A 15,953-nucleotide genomic window follows, 5' to 3' on the forward strand; every position below is an offset into this window, starting at 1 on the left:
CATAACTATTTCCGTCAATGATCGGTTCAGTTGGGGCAGAAGAGCCAGTCCATTCCATGTAAACACAGTCCACACCAGCATCAGCTTGCACAGTGCCTTCTTGACAACTTGGGTCCATGACTTCGTGGCAAATGCGTCACAGTCGATCGCTACCATCAGCTCTTACCAGCTGAAATCTGGACTCATCTGACCAGGCCACGGTTTCCCATCCGTCTAGGGTCCAACCCAACGGAGATTGTCACGAGCCCACGAGAGGCACTGCAGATGATTTAGTTGTGTTAGCAAAGACACTAGCGTCGGTCGTCTTCTGCCATAACCCAGTAGCGCTAGATTTCGCCGCACTGTCCTAACGATTACGTCCCACAATAATTTCTGCGGTTATTTCGCACAGTAGAGTTTGTCTGTTAGCACTGATAACTCCACGCAAGCGCCACTGCTGTCGTTCGTTAAGTGAAGGCCGTCCGCCACTGTGTTGTCCATGGTGAGAGGTAATGCACGGAATGTGGTATTCTCGGCACACTCTTGACACTGTGGATCTCAAAATATTGATTTCCCAAATGGAACGTCCCATGAGTCCAGCCCCAACCACCATTCCGCGTTCAATGTCTGTTGATTAACGTCGTGCGGCCGTAACCACGTCGGGAACCTTTTCACATGAATCACCTGAGTACAAATAAAAGCTCTGCCAATGCACTGCCCTTTTATACATTGTGTACGCGATACTACCGCCATCTGTATATCTGCATGTCGTTAGCCCATGTATGTTCCTTAAATGGAAGGGAACGAAGGCCGGAGGGCGGGGATGGGACGTGGAGGGGCGTGAATCAACTAACGTCAGGACTAAAAAAGAAGGAGAGAATGCGGAGTTGGTAGTGGGAGGGGGAGTGGTATTACGGTAATGCGAGTGATAATTAAGACCAAATATCTTAGAAGAATATGAAACAGAAGAGGTTGGTTAGCAACATATCCACTTAAAAATAGTATACATTAATACGTGGAACTTAGGGAAGGCAGGGAAAGGTGTGGACGGGGCCTAATCAGTTCCCGTTGGTTGCACAGTAGACAGGTACACTTTATTTAAGGAAATATTTTTTTTAAAAAAGACAGTCATTTCAAAAAAATGGCTGTAACACAAGCTACATTGACAACAGAAGGCCTTTTTACGAAAGAACTCAAATTATTTGTCGGCTGAAGGCCAAGAGCAATACTTCAAAACAATTAACGGCTTAAGACCTGAATTACAAATGAGGAACACAGTTACACGCTGAAAGTACCAAAAACTTTTTAAAACAATCATTTTAAAAAAATTGACTGAAACACATGCTACACTGATGGCTGAAGGCTTTATTACGAAGAATTCAAATTATTTGTCGGCTGAAGGGCACAAGCAATAGGAATAATTTAAACAAAATATTATTTTAAATAATTGACACAATCAGACCAGCACTCTCGCAAAATCCACCTAAGATGCGATAGCCAATACCACGGTAGAATAACAGTTAACATCGTCAAATGACAATCACTTCATTACACAAGTTGGCTCCACCAAATCCTAGTACGCAGACAGGGTAGAGACCAAACTGCCTATTCAAAATCTGACTACATGCACATGGAACTGCACAAGACAATTCTACAAACAACTCACACAACGCTAAAACAGTGACTATACAGCAACAAGACGAAATGCACGTAGACATGAACGCTAAGAACACAGAAACGGTCGAAAGACCAGTTACAAGTCGTCCACTGCGACGACTGACCGACCAACCATCGGTCGTTTCCAATCGAGTCAGGCAACGGAAACGTCGCAGTATAAAACCGCCAAGTGACAGCTTGAGGGCATCAGGTCACTTCCACGGACGGACACACACACAACTGGAAGTTGCACTACTCGATTATAACGATCCATTCAGCTTAAACTCGCTGAACCCGGACCTCGACGTGGTCGTGCATTCTCGCGACCACATCCTTCCATCGGGCAGTGCATATATCGCCAGCTCCCTCGGAGCTGTTGGACCTCACTGATACTCCATCCCAACTAAACTCTCTGACACACGACGACCCGGAAATACTAGAGGTCGCACCAAAGATAGTACCACAGTACTTGCTAACCATAAGCGCTGCTGCTGTTGCCACTGACGGACAGACAAAGCAAGCAAACGTAGTGGCGCCATAAACATTCTAAGAAAACGAGAGGTGATAATCGCAATACACGACGCCAACCTGTCAATGGTACCAAGGCGAGCAGGAGCACGGCTCATGCATGATACACTATATATGGAAAAAAAATAATACAGCAGAAATTGTGATATAAGTTGCGCTTGTGAAAATGATACAAGAAACTTCGTAGGCAGACATCAATGACAATGTGCCGTAACTTAAAAGCACTCTGGAGAAAAAAAGAAAAGAAAACAAAAGAAAATAATAATAATAATAATTGCCGCGCGGGATTAGCCGAGCGGTTTAGGGCGCTGCAGTCAAGGACTGTGTGGCTGATCCCGGCGGTGGTTCGAGTCCTCCCTCGGGCATGGGTGTGTGTGTTTGTCCTTAAGATAATTTCGGTTAAGTAGTGTGTAAGCTTAGGGACTGATGACCTCAGCAGTTAAGTCCCATAAGATTTCACATACATTTGAACAAAAATCATTGAAGTCTTTTAAACGAGGACAATGTAAGCATGTTGTTGTTGTTGTTGTTGTTGTGGTCTTCAGTCCTGAGACTGGTTTGATGCAGCTCTCCATGCTTATCTATCCTGTGCAAGCTTCTTCATCTCCCAGAACCCACTGCAACCCACATCCTTCTGAATCTGCTTAGTGTAGTCATCTCTTGGTCTCCCTCTACGATTTTTACCCTCTACGCTGCCCTCCAGTACTAAATTGGTGATCCCTTGATGCCTCAGAACATGTCCTACCAACCGATCCCTTTCTTCTGGTCAAGTTGTGCCACAAACTTCTCTTCTCCCCAATCCTATTCAATACTTCCTCATTAGTTATGTGATCTACCCATCTAATCTTCAGCATTCTTCTGTAGCACCACATTTCGAAAGCTTCTATTCTCTTCTTGTCCAAACTATTTATCGTCCATGTTTCACTTCCATACATGGCTACACTCCATACAAATACTTTCAGAAATGACTTCCTGACACTTAAATCTAGACTCGATGTTAACAAATTTCTCTCCTCCAGAAACGCTTTCCTTGCCATTGCCAGTCTACATTTTATATCGTCTCTACTTCGACCATCATCAGTTATTTTGCTCCCCAAATAGCAAAACTCCTTTACTACTTTAAGTGTCTCATTTCCTAATCTAATTCCCTCAGCATCATGTAAGCATAGTCACCAATAAAACATTTAAATCTGTATGCAGACAAAATTACTTAACTTGAATAGTTAATATTACAAATAGGAAATGGGGATGGGCGGAGGGGTAAGATGGGGACCTTCGGAAGGGTGTTGGATACGGAGATTTCTGTAATATGGAAGTAACTCGAATGATACAGCGTACTAGTCTTTTTATCCTCACATACAGCGAATAATACTACACGGTATGCAATGGTAAAACGTTAAGTAAGAGAAGAACATGAGCTGTAAAATTAACCACAATTGTTGTAACAGTACAGAAGATGTGTGACATAGTTGTAACTGTAACAAATATGTCGTGCAACTGTCTCTTCACAAGCATAATGTGCGTGGGTAACTGTAACACTACAACGTTCAGTCCCGAGTCTTAGGAATTTTGCTTCACCTGCGACAATGACTGATACACCTAATAGATCATAAGTTGTGCGGTAGGTTGAAGAATACGCTAGGGCGTATGTTGTCCTATAACTGGCTGGTACGACAGTTCAAACGATCAGATTAAGGCAGGCTCATTCCACCTGTAATAAAACCATGCCTTCTACGCTACTGTAATGTTTAAATCAAGTAACGATGAACCCGCAGTACAGTAGATGGAGTTAGACAGCCGAAGCGATGCACCAACATCCTGGCACCGCTACATAATGCGGACTTGACCACTAGACGTCACGAAAGCGGCGCCTCCAGTTTCAACCGAAGCGGGGAGTATTACGTTGTCAGGAGAGATGTGTTAACAACGGAATGGATCGGTCAGGAGTGCACAGTGACTTCGACCGTGGACTAGTCATTCGACGTCAGCAACAAATCCATCATGGGCATTGCAACTGTTCTGAAATTGCCTAAGTCGACTGCCAGTGATGCGACTGTGAACTGGAGACGCAAAGTGGCAACCACAGCTAAACCAGGACCAGACAGTCATCATGTACCGATGGAGTTTCACAGTGCTACCAGCAGACCAGCCAGCACTGGCTGTGCACAGGAAGTTGAAAAGAATGGGGAACAGTGGGCGAGTAACTAGTCATAAGACGAACTGTTACTGCAGTGAGTGCTTTGCGACGCTTGAGGTGCTGAAAAGAGGAGGTGTGTTACGGTATAGAGGTGAATTTCGTGGCTGGGATAGTGTTCCCTTATTATGGAAGGGTATGTAAACATTGTACAACATTGTGTACCTCGTACGGATGATTGTGTCAGCATGACAATGCTCCATGTCATAAACCATCATCTCAGAGGCGATAGATTCTGGACAGTAATATTCCACAAATGTACTTTGGAGTCCCGACTTGAACCGTGGACTACCTTTGGAATGAGTTAGAACGTCGAATTCGCTTGAGACGCCACCGTCCACATCACTATCTTATTTGGTTGCGGCTCTTGATGAAGAATGGGCTGCCACTCAGTTACCTTATTGCAAGTGTCCTCTTCAGAGTTCATCCGTCATAAAGGCGAGAGGTGGACACACCCCATATTCATGTCTACTAATAGTTTTATTTGTTTATATGACTGCTCTGCGTGTACATGAGGACTCTGCGAATCACACTCGGAGATGCGGATAGTGTATTTCTCGCATAACTTGTAATCTACAGCTAGTGATTTTACAAATGATCCTAATAATAATTTATGTCGGTACCACAAATAATCCGACGAATATAGACGTTCAAAGTAAATAGTTTCTCACTAGAGTGCTCAAAATGAAATACTTGTATTAACAAAGGATCATCCAAAGCAAAACAAATGTGACCACACGTTGCCAGGTAGGAATCTCATAAAATAAAAAGGACTAAGAAACGTAGCATAGCAAAGAACGTCACTTATTTCGATATTAATAACGTAAAAACAAGAACGAGTCACGTGGAAATTGTGTGTCTGTCCTGTGATAGTCTGTTTGGCAATGTTATTCTGCGTCTTTCCAAAGAAGCGAAGCCTTGGGAAGTAGCTGCAGCTATGTATTCCCCTCCTTTATTCTCTTTATTGAGCGATCAGTAAAGCTAGCTGTTCCTGACCTTCTTTCAAGCACAGTTTTTAGTGAGTTTTTTTCTTCGTTTGGCTCTTCCGAAAAAAAATTATTGGCATTGCCCATCACCACACGTACCTGACTACGAACAACTTTCCCTGAGCGACTGCGCGCAAAGTCTGTGATGCCATGCTATTTGGTAGAGACAGCAACTTGAATGGTCGAAGTGTGCACGTCGACAGGCGGAAGTCTAGTGAGGTGGCCCCCTTTCGGAGCAACGGAAAGGATTTGGCCAGCTCTGAGGACGAGAACGCGTTTCTGAGCCGGTGCAGTGTTATTTTGTGCAGGCTACGACGTAGCCTTCTCTCGGGGCTCTCTCTTATCTGCCTCAGTCTTACATTAGGCAACCCGCACAACCCAACTGCTCTCAGCATCAACCAAGCCGGCAGTCAGATTTTACACTCGCCTGAGACCCCTTTCCTTCGTCTATCCCTCATCCGTCCCCCTCCCCCCACCCCTAGTCACTCCTCTATTTGTTCCCATCAAAAGAAAAAGACAACGTGTGAAGTGTCAGAAGCTCGTCGCTCCAATTTGAACATGACTTAATTAAAGCTTAAGCTAGTATCATGAGAGTCCCTTGAGGATTGCTACTTGCGAAGAGTGGCCTAAATACTCGGGCTCCTGCATCATGTGCATAATTTTGTCTCTGTATAATTTCAGATATGTCTATGAGGGACAAGTCATTTTCCTTCAGGGTATGTGTTGTTTACGTGGACACAGACTTCAAAATCAGAGTGGAGTGTCGGCCTGTATGGTGGAACCACATCGTCTTGCGAACACAGCAACCGTACTTGACCACACTTCACACTACAAAAGTGTGTGTATACTCTTGCGACTTGACCAACAGTATTTACATGATGTGTAATATTAATGAAGCTGCACCGCCAAGCAAATATTTTTCTGAAAACATTCACAGCTGATCAACGATAGAATTCAATAATATTAATAATAATAATAATAATAATAATAATAATAATAACAAAAAAGAACAATACCTATGTAAATTTATGGGACAAAATGATAGCCACTCACTTGGATGAGCACACTGGTCGCTAGGTATGCGGATCAGGACGTAGAAGTACCAGGCAGTCATGTGACCCTCCACCGCTGCCGTAAGTCACGGCTGTGAAGTGTTGGGTACGTGCCAGTTAGTTGCACGCAATAAGGCGGATGGACGTGGAATCATAACAGAATAAGATATCGTGTTTGGAAATGCCCATGAGTACACGTTGAATGACTTTGTCCGATTTGTTGGTCTATCATTACAAACTGCCAACGTGTCTGTTAGGAATGGTGTATAGCTTTCAGTCATGTATTACGGCATAACAAACATAGTTGTAAAAAAATCGTAACCGACAAGGCCAGAGGTGTCACGACATGTAACTGTCAATCGGTTTCATAGCCGACAGGATTTACTGTTGTCAGTGAATGCAAGAACATCTCAGACAGTTTCCAACCGAATATGGCGAAAGAAATGAAGTAGGCATTTGGGAGTCGGGTACCTCGCAAAATGCCTTTGGTCACAGCAGCACATGAAGCTGTGCGTCTTCACAGGACCAAAGTACACAGAAACTCTCCAGTAACTGACTGAAAGCATGTAGTGTGGTCCAAAGAGTCGAGTTTTTCTTCTCTTGAAGTGATGCGTGACGTCGTCCGCACAGACGGCCCAATGAAGCATTCATCCAACAGTATGTGTGTGTGAAATGAAATGAAATGAAATGTCGTGTGACGAGGGCCTCCCGTCGGGTAGACCGTTCGCCTGGTGAAAGTCTTTCTATTTGACGTCACTTCGGCGACTTGCGCGTCGATGGGGATGAAATGATGATGATTAGAACAACACAACACCCAGTCCCTGAGCGGAGAAAATCTCCGACCCAGCCGGGAATCGAACCCGGGCCCTTTGGATTGACAGTCTGTCGCGCTGACCACTTAGCTACCGGGGGCGGACACTGCTAAGGTCATCAATCCCCACAACCAACAGTATGTGAGGGTGCAAATCAAGACGGAGGCGGTTCTGTCATGTTCAGGCCCGCTTGTTCAGGTTACGGTGAATACGGATCGCGATATTTATTTGTCATTGTCAGTTACCAAGTGTTGTCCTTTCTTCTACATCTTCGAGGCGACTATGCTGCTAAAACTCCAGCCTTCCAAGACTGTAACAGCTGTGTCCACAGGGCTGCGTGCATAACTTACAGGTTTGACGAAAAATCAGGCGTAGCAGTCAACATGATCACAGTTCCGTAGTTCCTGATGAATAAAATCCACTACAGTTGTAACTTCCAAGTTCGTTTATTTGGATAAAGGCAGGTACAGTACCCTAGTTGCAGGACATTAATCTAGTATTCAGGTGCGACTTAACAGCTAACTGCTAACGACATCTGAAGATTGGACTAGTGTCCTGAAACTCGGGTAGTGTACATGCTTTTATCCAAATAAAGAACTTGAAAATTACAGATGGAGCATGTTTTATTCATCATGAACAGTCCAAGTAAAAGTTGTGGATGTCCTATTAAGAATATATTACAGTTTTGCAGATCTATGGGATCTACTCGTTAATCAGTGGCTTCATTTGGTTGTGACTTGTCTCTCTTCCTATCCGAATTATGGTCATTATCAAGACTAGAGACGTTTTTGCTCGGTATTTGTGTGATGTATCTTGGGGGTGATTACTTTTTTAGTGAAGTTCTTTATAATGAAACTAAATTTTTCAAACGAATGCCTTACCGTAAACGTGATCACAACTAGGCAACAATGCAGTTTCTCGATACGAATAATAAAAAATAACTATGGGTGCATTTCCAGTGTGATGTACTGCCTTCGAAACTATGACATTGCATCTAATTTACAAAAATCCTGCAACAGTTTTGAGTCTTTTCCAGAACACCTAACTTCGGAATTTAAATTAGATAGTATATACAAGTCATCATCATATATACAATATAATGTCACCAGCGTCGTTACTCTCTGGACAACATTGTCAGCAGCTGGAAGCTTTGCAGACGTCTACATAACGCATCCGATAGAATGCAAGCTGGTTCGGTGTCGTGTACGTCTCACCGAGCTTACTCCTCGGTCACGCGATGTCAGCGCCGCGATTGGAAATTCCGTACATCTTTTACAACTGCCGTAGCCGTCCGTGAAATGTCACCGCCAACAGCAAAAATATCGATTTGAACAGCCAGAATTAGGCTTTTGAAACGGAAGAAGGTGGATACACGCCGCATGTTTTCGTAATGTCTTTAAGTAGTTTCAGCAGTTAACTATGAAGCGACTCCAAGAAGTAAGCAGTGCGATGTTTTCCTTCCTTTTCTTTTAAAGACACTGTATGTCAAGGTTTTTTCAGAAAAGTACTTTCTTATGAGCGGTCCTAATTTCAGTTTCCTTGAAATGTGTCCATTTTCCACAGACAAAAAAAAGAAAAAAAGAAAAATGCAGAGGAATGATCTAGACTGTAACGAATCCAACAACTGTAGTTCTTCATTATTCAGCAGCGACTTTTTCTTCAGTCTCATGAATTCTACAGCTTCTACACTTCGATCAATGAACTTGCCGCTGTAGACGCCCCAGGCGCTAATAATCAGCAAACTCTCAGCCGTGTTAAGATTTAAGAAAATATTTGAACATCTTCCCCAGTTGTCGCCTTCAGAACTGCCTCTGGCCAAACTGCGAGCTGGACAAGCGTCGGTCAACCTTTATAACGGAGATTGCATACCGGTATTGAGAAGTGTGTTCGTCGCACGTCCACCTCCGAGGCATATTCCGAACAGCACTGTCGGAATCAAATAATTTTCATTATCGTGTACCATGTTTTATATTTCATTAACCACCTGCCCCATTTTCGCACAGCCATGCGATTTGTTTGCTGTAGCGGTAATAATTTACACAGCCTGACACAAAAAATTAAGGACCCAGAAGTCGAGAGGGAAACGAAATGAAACTTCTTGAGAGGGCACGTAATGTTATTTCAGTGAATAAAATTCGAGTCAAATTTACAGAGAACTTGGCAATACGAGCCGACTAACCAGTGTGATGTTGCATTCCATCTGCCGTCGATGAATGCGCTGGTTCGATTGGGAAGAGCGTCATAAGGCCATTGTATCCTTTCCTGAAGCAAGTTGGCCAACAAATGTTATAATGCTTAGTTGATCCGTCATTGAAGGGACCGTGGGGCTGCGGCTGGTCGTAAAATTGTAGAAATAAGGAATAACAACAGAAGTGATTTTTATAAAATATAATAATTACGCGATGAGATTCGACAGTGCACTTGTGTCATTTTCTTGCCCCTATGGAAACTCAATGGTGACAGCAAACCATCCATATACAGGTACCATGTATATTCACTGGTCTCATGGATTTTTGTTTACGCTATGTGTGAACTCAACAAGTAGATGGCTATTTCTGTATACATCAAGAGGACGGGCATACTGGACGTATCCTATAGTAACAGCGTCAAAATTTAAACATTACGCACTTCCTCCAGACCGAGAAAATTGAGCGAACAGGTTGGTTATTTTGCTTTAGGCATGGGGGCTTTAAGTGGTTTGTAGAAGTACCCTTTGTTCATAGGCTGTTCCAGAGAAAACCTGGTTAAACGATGATTTTTGGATACCAAAAGTACTAATTGTGGGGACGGACCATTCTATAATTACTATTCATGGCAGATTGTCGAAATTTTGACCATATGTTCTTAAAAATCTATTCTCGGGGTGCGTAGAAATGTTTATAGATACCATCATCTGAAACCGAGATCTCGAGGTTTATGCAAAAACCTGTTTTTAGCCATTTTTACTCGGTTGCCCGCAATTATCTTAATAGCTAACGATAGCAAATGGCCCAAATTTTAACTATACATTCTTTAGGCATTCCTGTAGAAACTCTATTTGCCAGTTTTCGAAGATATCTATCGCTTGTCAAGATACATCCGAAAAACGTTGATATTTGGGTCTAGTGCCCTTATCATGTAGGAGGTAGAGGTGATCCAAAGGCAAGCTGCGTCAAGGATTTGTTCTGAAAGTGACAGTTAATCACAACATTGATCATCAAACTCTGAGATCTACAAAAGAAGCGTTCTGCATTACAGAAAGACACTATTAATATTCAGAGCGAACATTCTAAGAAAACTCAGCAACGTAATGCACTGCCTGACAAAACGAAAACAGGGTCAGATGACTACGTAACTTCAGTGCATCGGTTGTGTCTATGTTTAATGGCTGTTACCAGGCATGGTAGAGCATATAAGAAACACGTACAGCGTCAGATGTTTCATGAACACTATGAGAAACACAGAGTTGCCATATACTTGTATGTGACAGAGTTACCACAACTTGACAGTGTTTTATACTACCCTCATTGGAGATATCCATTTCGCCAACTGGTCAGACCGTGAAATATCCAATTCTGTCAGGCATTCAGATGTGAAAGAGGCCCGATGTTGAACTGCATGGGATACTCGTTTCAAGGTTACATTCGACCACATCTGGTGACCACAAGGAAGTATCGGCGTGTTGTGCACCAAGCATGCGTATGTGTCTAGCAAAAATATAGGAGAGAGAAAGGATCCACCTTGGTACAACAAACGAATTAGGAAGTTGCTGAGAAAGCAGTCGTTTTAAACGTATTCACTGCCCCGCTGAAAAAAAGAAATTATGCGAAATGGAAGCCGCTGTCAAAAGGTCAGTGAGAGAATCTTTTAACGAATTTCAAAGCAATAATTTATCTGTAGACCCTAAAAATAACTCCAAAAAATTTTGGTTGTACGTAAAATCTATAAACGCTACAAATAATTCAATACCTTCTCTAGCTGACAGTATCGGTAATGTAACGGATGATGATAAACAGAGGGCCGAAATTCTAAACCTAGCTTTCAAAAACTCGTTTACGGTAGAGGAGTGCAGCACCATTCCTCCTTTCAGTTATCGGACAAACGCAAGATGGCTGACATAGTGTTTAGTGTATCTGGGATGGTAAAACAGTTAAGATCGTTATACGCCAGGAAGGCACCTGGCCTGGACGGTATCCCCGTAAGATATTATGTTAACTGTGCTACAAATATAGAACCATTCTTACCCATCAGAGATCATTGGAACAGCGGAAAGTTTTACGGGACTTAAAGAAGGCCCAGGTCATAGCAATCTAAAAAAATGGTAGAAAATCTGATGCACATAATTACCAGACAATTTCACTGACATCGATTTGTTGTATAATCATGGAACACATTTTGTGTTCAGACATAATGACCTTTCTAGACTCTGAGAAGCTCATCTGCAGAAACCAGCATGGTTTTAGGAAACAGCGGTCATGCGAGACACAGCTGGCCCTCTTTGTGCGTGATATACAACAGGCTCTAGATACCGGCTGCCAGGCTGATGCCACATTTCTCGACTTTCGAAAGGCGTTAGACTCAGTTCCTCACTGTCGCTTGCTCCAAAAAGTGCGCGCTTACGATCTATCCTATAGAAAGTTTTCTATCAGACAGAGAGCAGTATGTCGTCCTGAATGGGATGAAATGTCTCTGACCACTATGGGACTTAACATCTGAGGTCATCAGTCACCTATAACTTAGAACTACTTAAATCTAACTAACCTAAGGACATCACACATGTCCATGCCCGAGGCAGGATTAGAACCTGCGACCGTAGCGGTCTCGCGGTTCCAGACTGACGCGCCTAGAACCGCTTGGCCACAACTGCCGGCGAATGGGGTGACTTCAGCACAAACAAACGTAACTTCAGGTGTGCCTCAGGGCAGCGTAATAGGTCCGCTGCTTTTTACGATTTACATAAACGATCTGGTTGAAGGTACTGACAGCGGCGTTAGACTGTTTTCTGATGCTGCTGCAGGAAAGCAGTATCACACGAAAGTTGTGAACAAATCAGTGAGGATTTGCAGAAAATAAGTAAATGCGTAGTGTAATGACTGGCAGTTATCTCTCAATATTGGTAAGTGTACCTACTGCGTATAACAAGGCGAAAATCCCCATTAATATACGAGTACAAAACAAATGCCTAGTCTTTGGAAGCGGCAACATCCGTCAAGTATCTGGGTGTGACTATTTGAAATGATCTCAAATTGAATGATCAGATTACACAAGTAACGGGCAAGGCGCACTCTAGATTGCGGTTTAATGTTAGAATCCTGAAGCGATGTAGTCCTTCAACAAAGGAAATTGCTTACAATACGTTAGTTCGTCCAGTCTTAGTGTATTGTTCGTCTGTATGGGACCGTTACCAGTTGGGTCTGATGCAAGAGACTGTGAAGGTCCAAAGAAGAGCGGCAAGATTCGTGACTGCTCCATTTATCCATCGCGAGAGCGTTACAAATCTCATAGAAAGTTTGACATGAAATACACTTGCAGATAGACGACGCCATAAACGGAAGGGGCTTCTCACTAAATTCCGAAATCCGATCTTCGCCGAGGATGTAGATAATATAGTATTACCACCAACTTTTAAATCGCGCAATGATCACCATTCAAAGATAAGGGAAATTAGAGCCCTTACTGAGGCGTTCAGACAGTCGTTTTTCCCTCGTGCGATCCGCGAGTGGAACAGAGTGGGGGAAATATGACTTTCGGTTGAATTGCGCCCTCCGCCACACACCGCTTGGCGGCTAGCGGAGTATATATGTAGATGCAGATGGATAAGCATATTGTAAGCTTGCTCACATCTGCGATTAACTAATGGACTGCCTGCAACGTTCTGTGTCATCCCGCACAGTTGGTTGGAGAGTAGCGGCAGCCAGATTAGAGAATTACCACTCCATCCGCAGTCTGTCGTCAATATCACAGTACAAACGGTTTGCAACTGGTGTGGTGTTGTGACTAGGGAGCATCGAATGCTGATGAATGGCCCCACAATGTGTTGAAAGATGAATCGTAGTTCCGCACTATCCGAATGACCATCATCGTCGAGTATGGTGACGACCCGAGGATAGGTTTCATTTCACCAGTGTCTTGGAGATTCGCACCAGTCCTGTAGGGAATTCCCACGACACAATAGTACGTCAGGGACATTCTATTTCCTGATGTCGTACCTCTCAAGCGACAGTAACGTGGTGCCATTTTACAACAGTACAGCGCTCGTCCACACACGGCAACGTGTCTCTACTAACTGCTTGAGTCATGCGTCCTCCATAGAACGTATGTGGGACGACAATTCCATGCCGGTTCCAGTATCCAGGATATCAAGTATCGACAACTGTGGGTCAGCTTGCCTCAGGAGAGAATAAAATGGCTTAATGGATATTCACAACAGCATCAGTGATTCATCCAGTCCAGTGGGGGAGCATTGTCATACTGATACATGGGCTCGTATTGCCAAGTTCTTTGTCAACTGGACTTGATGTTTTAATCACTGAAATAAGATCACATACCCTCTCAACCTGAGAAGTTGCATTTCGTTTCCTCCTCCCGTTCTGGATGCTTCAGCTTTTTGTAAGGGCGGTGTAGCTCCTGTGTTAAACATATAGTGAAATGACCACAACGGGAAAAGCAGAGAATATCTTTATCAGGTTGCCTTCCATTAGGAAAGTGGGTGCACTCAGAAACTATTATTTAATTTGTAAATGATAGAGCGCATAATCAGTCGTCGTCCCTCCCTTTTTTTCTTTTTTTCCTTTTTTTGCAGCTTTTATTACGCAAATCCAGATTTCGGCTAGTACTTAGCCATTATCATTGCATTCTTTTTTTAAACCGATGTGTATTAGTTACCTGTTGTTCGGGTATCAGCCAGTTCTTTGAATACTATTTTATACACTATCATTCAAAGAACTGTGACTGACGCCCGAATAACAGGGAACTAACATGCATCGGTTTTAAAAAATAGTGCATTGATAATGGCTAGGCACTCACCGAAATCTGGATTTTCGTAATAAAACCTGCAAAAAAAGGACGACTGATTGCTGCGCTCCATCATTTATAAAATATAGAGAATATCTTATTTCAGTGTACCAGAAGTTCGCACATACCGGCTAGTATCTACGAATTTCTTTCCTTGCCACAGTGCTTCACAAAACAAGTTTTCATATATTGCTCAGGTCGTATAACGTCACCCTTCCTTACAGTGCGAGATATACACACGACTTTCAGACATGTAGAACAGCTGTAAGCCAAGGAAGCCTTTGACACTGCTGTACACTAAAATTGCAACATCATGAATGTGGCACACAACAGTCTTCAATTTTGTATGAGGAGTACTCCATGCATGGATAAACAAGAGATTAGCATTTCAGTGCAACCGTAAAAAGGTAGGAGCTAAGAAAGATTTCGCTGCAGGTTTCTCACCCAAATTTTGTGTGTGATTGTTTGTTGTTACACCTCGTGTAAGAAGTATAAATATCTACTGTCGCGCGTTGGCATTTGACAGCGGCAGGACCGTAGGCTTTCGGGACAGAGGTTTATCGATCCACAATATTTCTGCTCGCTTTGGTCTGGATGCCAAGGCTGTGATTCGAATAGGGAATCGATGAGTTCGGGACAGCTATACTCAAGTACGGTCGGCTCCGCTACTCGAGCCGAGAGAGTAGACACGTTCTTCGCTCGGTCATGCAGGGTCGCTCATCCTCGTCACCACTTTGAGTCAAGAAATAGGCTTCTTTGCAGCATAACAAGTACCCACGCAGACATTTATTTGTTTTGAAATTTCGTGGCAGATTAAAACTGTGTGTCGGACCGAGACTCGAACTCGGGACCTTTGCCTTTCGCAGGCAACTGCTCTACCAACTGAGCCACCCAAGCAACTCAGATGGTAGGGCACCTGCCGGGTAAAGGCAAAGGTCCCGAGTTCGAGTCTTGGTACGACACACAGTTTTAATCTGCCAGGAAGTTTCATATCACTCACTCCGCTGCAGAGTGAAAATTTCATTCTGGGTTTATTTGTTTTATTTATTTATTTATTTATTGCTGATAACGAACTAAACTTGCAGTCCTGTTACTTAATGCAGGTCGCATAACATAAATTGTAATTGTACAATACATTCGCACAATCATTATTCGATGGTGAATAAATTTACTACTACTACTAGAATAGTCATCCCAAGAACACACCATCCACCCCTTGAAGCTAAATATCAAGATTATCTCACTGTGAGTAGATCTTCCATTTTAATTTTGGTTTGATGTTCCTGCGGCAATTGGTGCTCTGACAATCAGAACCTGTACTTAACAATTAAAGCGAAACAAAGTATAACGACTCCGTGTAACTGCACACTGTAATACTATAGTCTCTATACTAAGCAGTTACTCTGTCCAATGTTCCGTTATCGCATCTAATGGAAGTCTTCCTGACATGAAATTGTTATTTTTGTCTCTGAGCGTGGGATGACCACCGTATCAATAGGAAAATTTTCCTGGTATCTCATCGGTGACCCATATACCCTCAAAGTGGTTATATGGTTGTGGGGGTTTGTGTTTCTGCTTGCTTATTCTTGAATTGAGGACAACAGTGTGAGACGAAATGGCACGTTTAATGTCGCAATATTTCTCACCACATTACACCTTTTCACACAGTTTTCAACTCGTCAACATAAAAACAGCACAATAGGCAACCAATCTTGCCAACATCAAAAAGTGAAATAAATTTATACACGACAAT

At 43.0% G+C, this 15,953-nt stretch overlaps 1 non-coding gene across 1 annotated transcript; it reads right to left on the reverse strand.

The window, feature by feature from the left end:
- Window positions 1-15,022: 15,022 nt before the first annotated feature.
- On the reverse strand, window positions 15,023-15,097 carry Trnas-cga (transfer RNA serine (anticodon CGA)). Its single transcript has one exon. It is a non-coding gene; the product is annotated as a tRNA-Ser (tRNA).
- Between the last annotated feature and the right edge of the window lie 856 nt (window positions 15,098-15,953).

The sequence above is a fragment of the Schistocerca gregaria genome, chromosome 8 (assembly GCF_023897955.1).
Source record: "Schistocerca gregaria isolate iqSchGreg1 chromosome 8, iqSchGreg1.2, whole genome shotgun sequence".
Classification (NCBI taxonomy): Eukaryota; Metazoa; Arthropoda; class Insecta; order Orthoptera; family Acrididae; genus Schistocerca; species Schistocerca gregaria.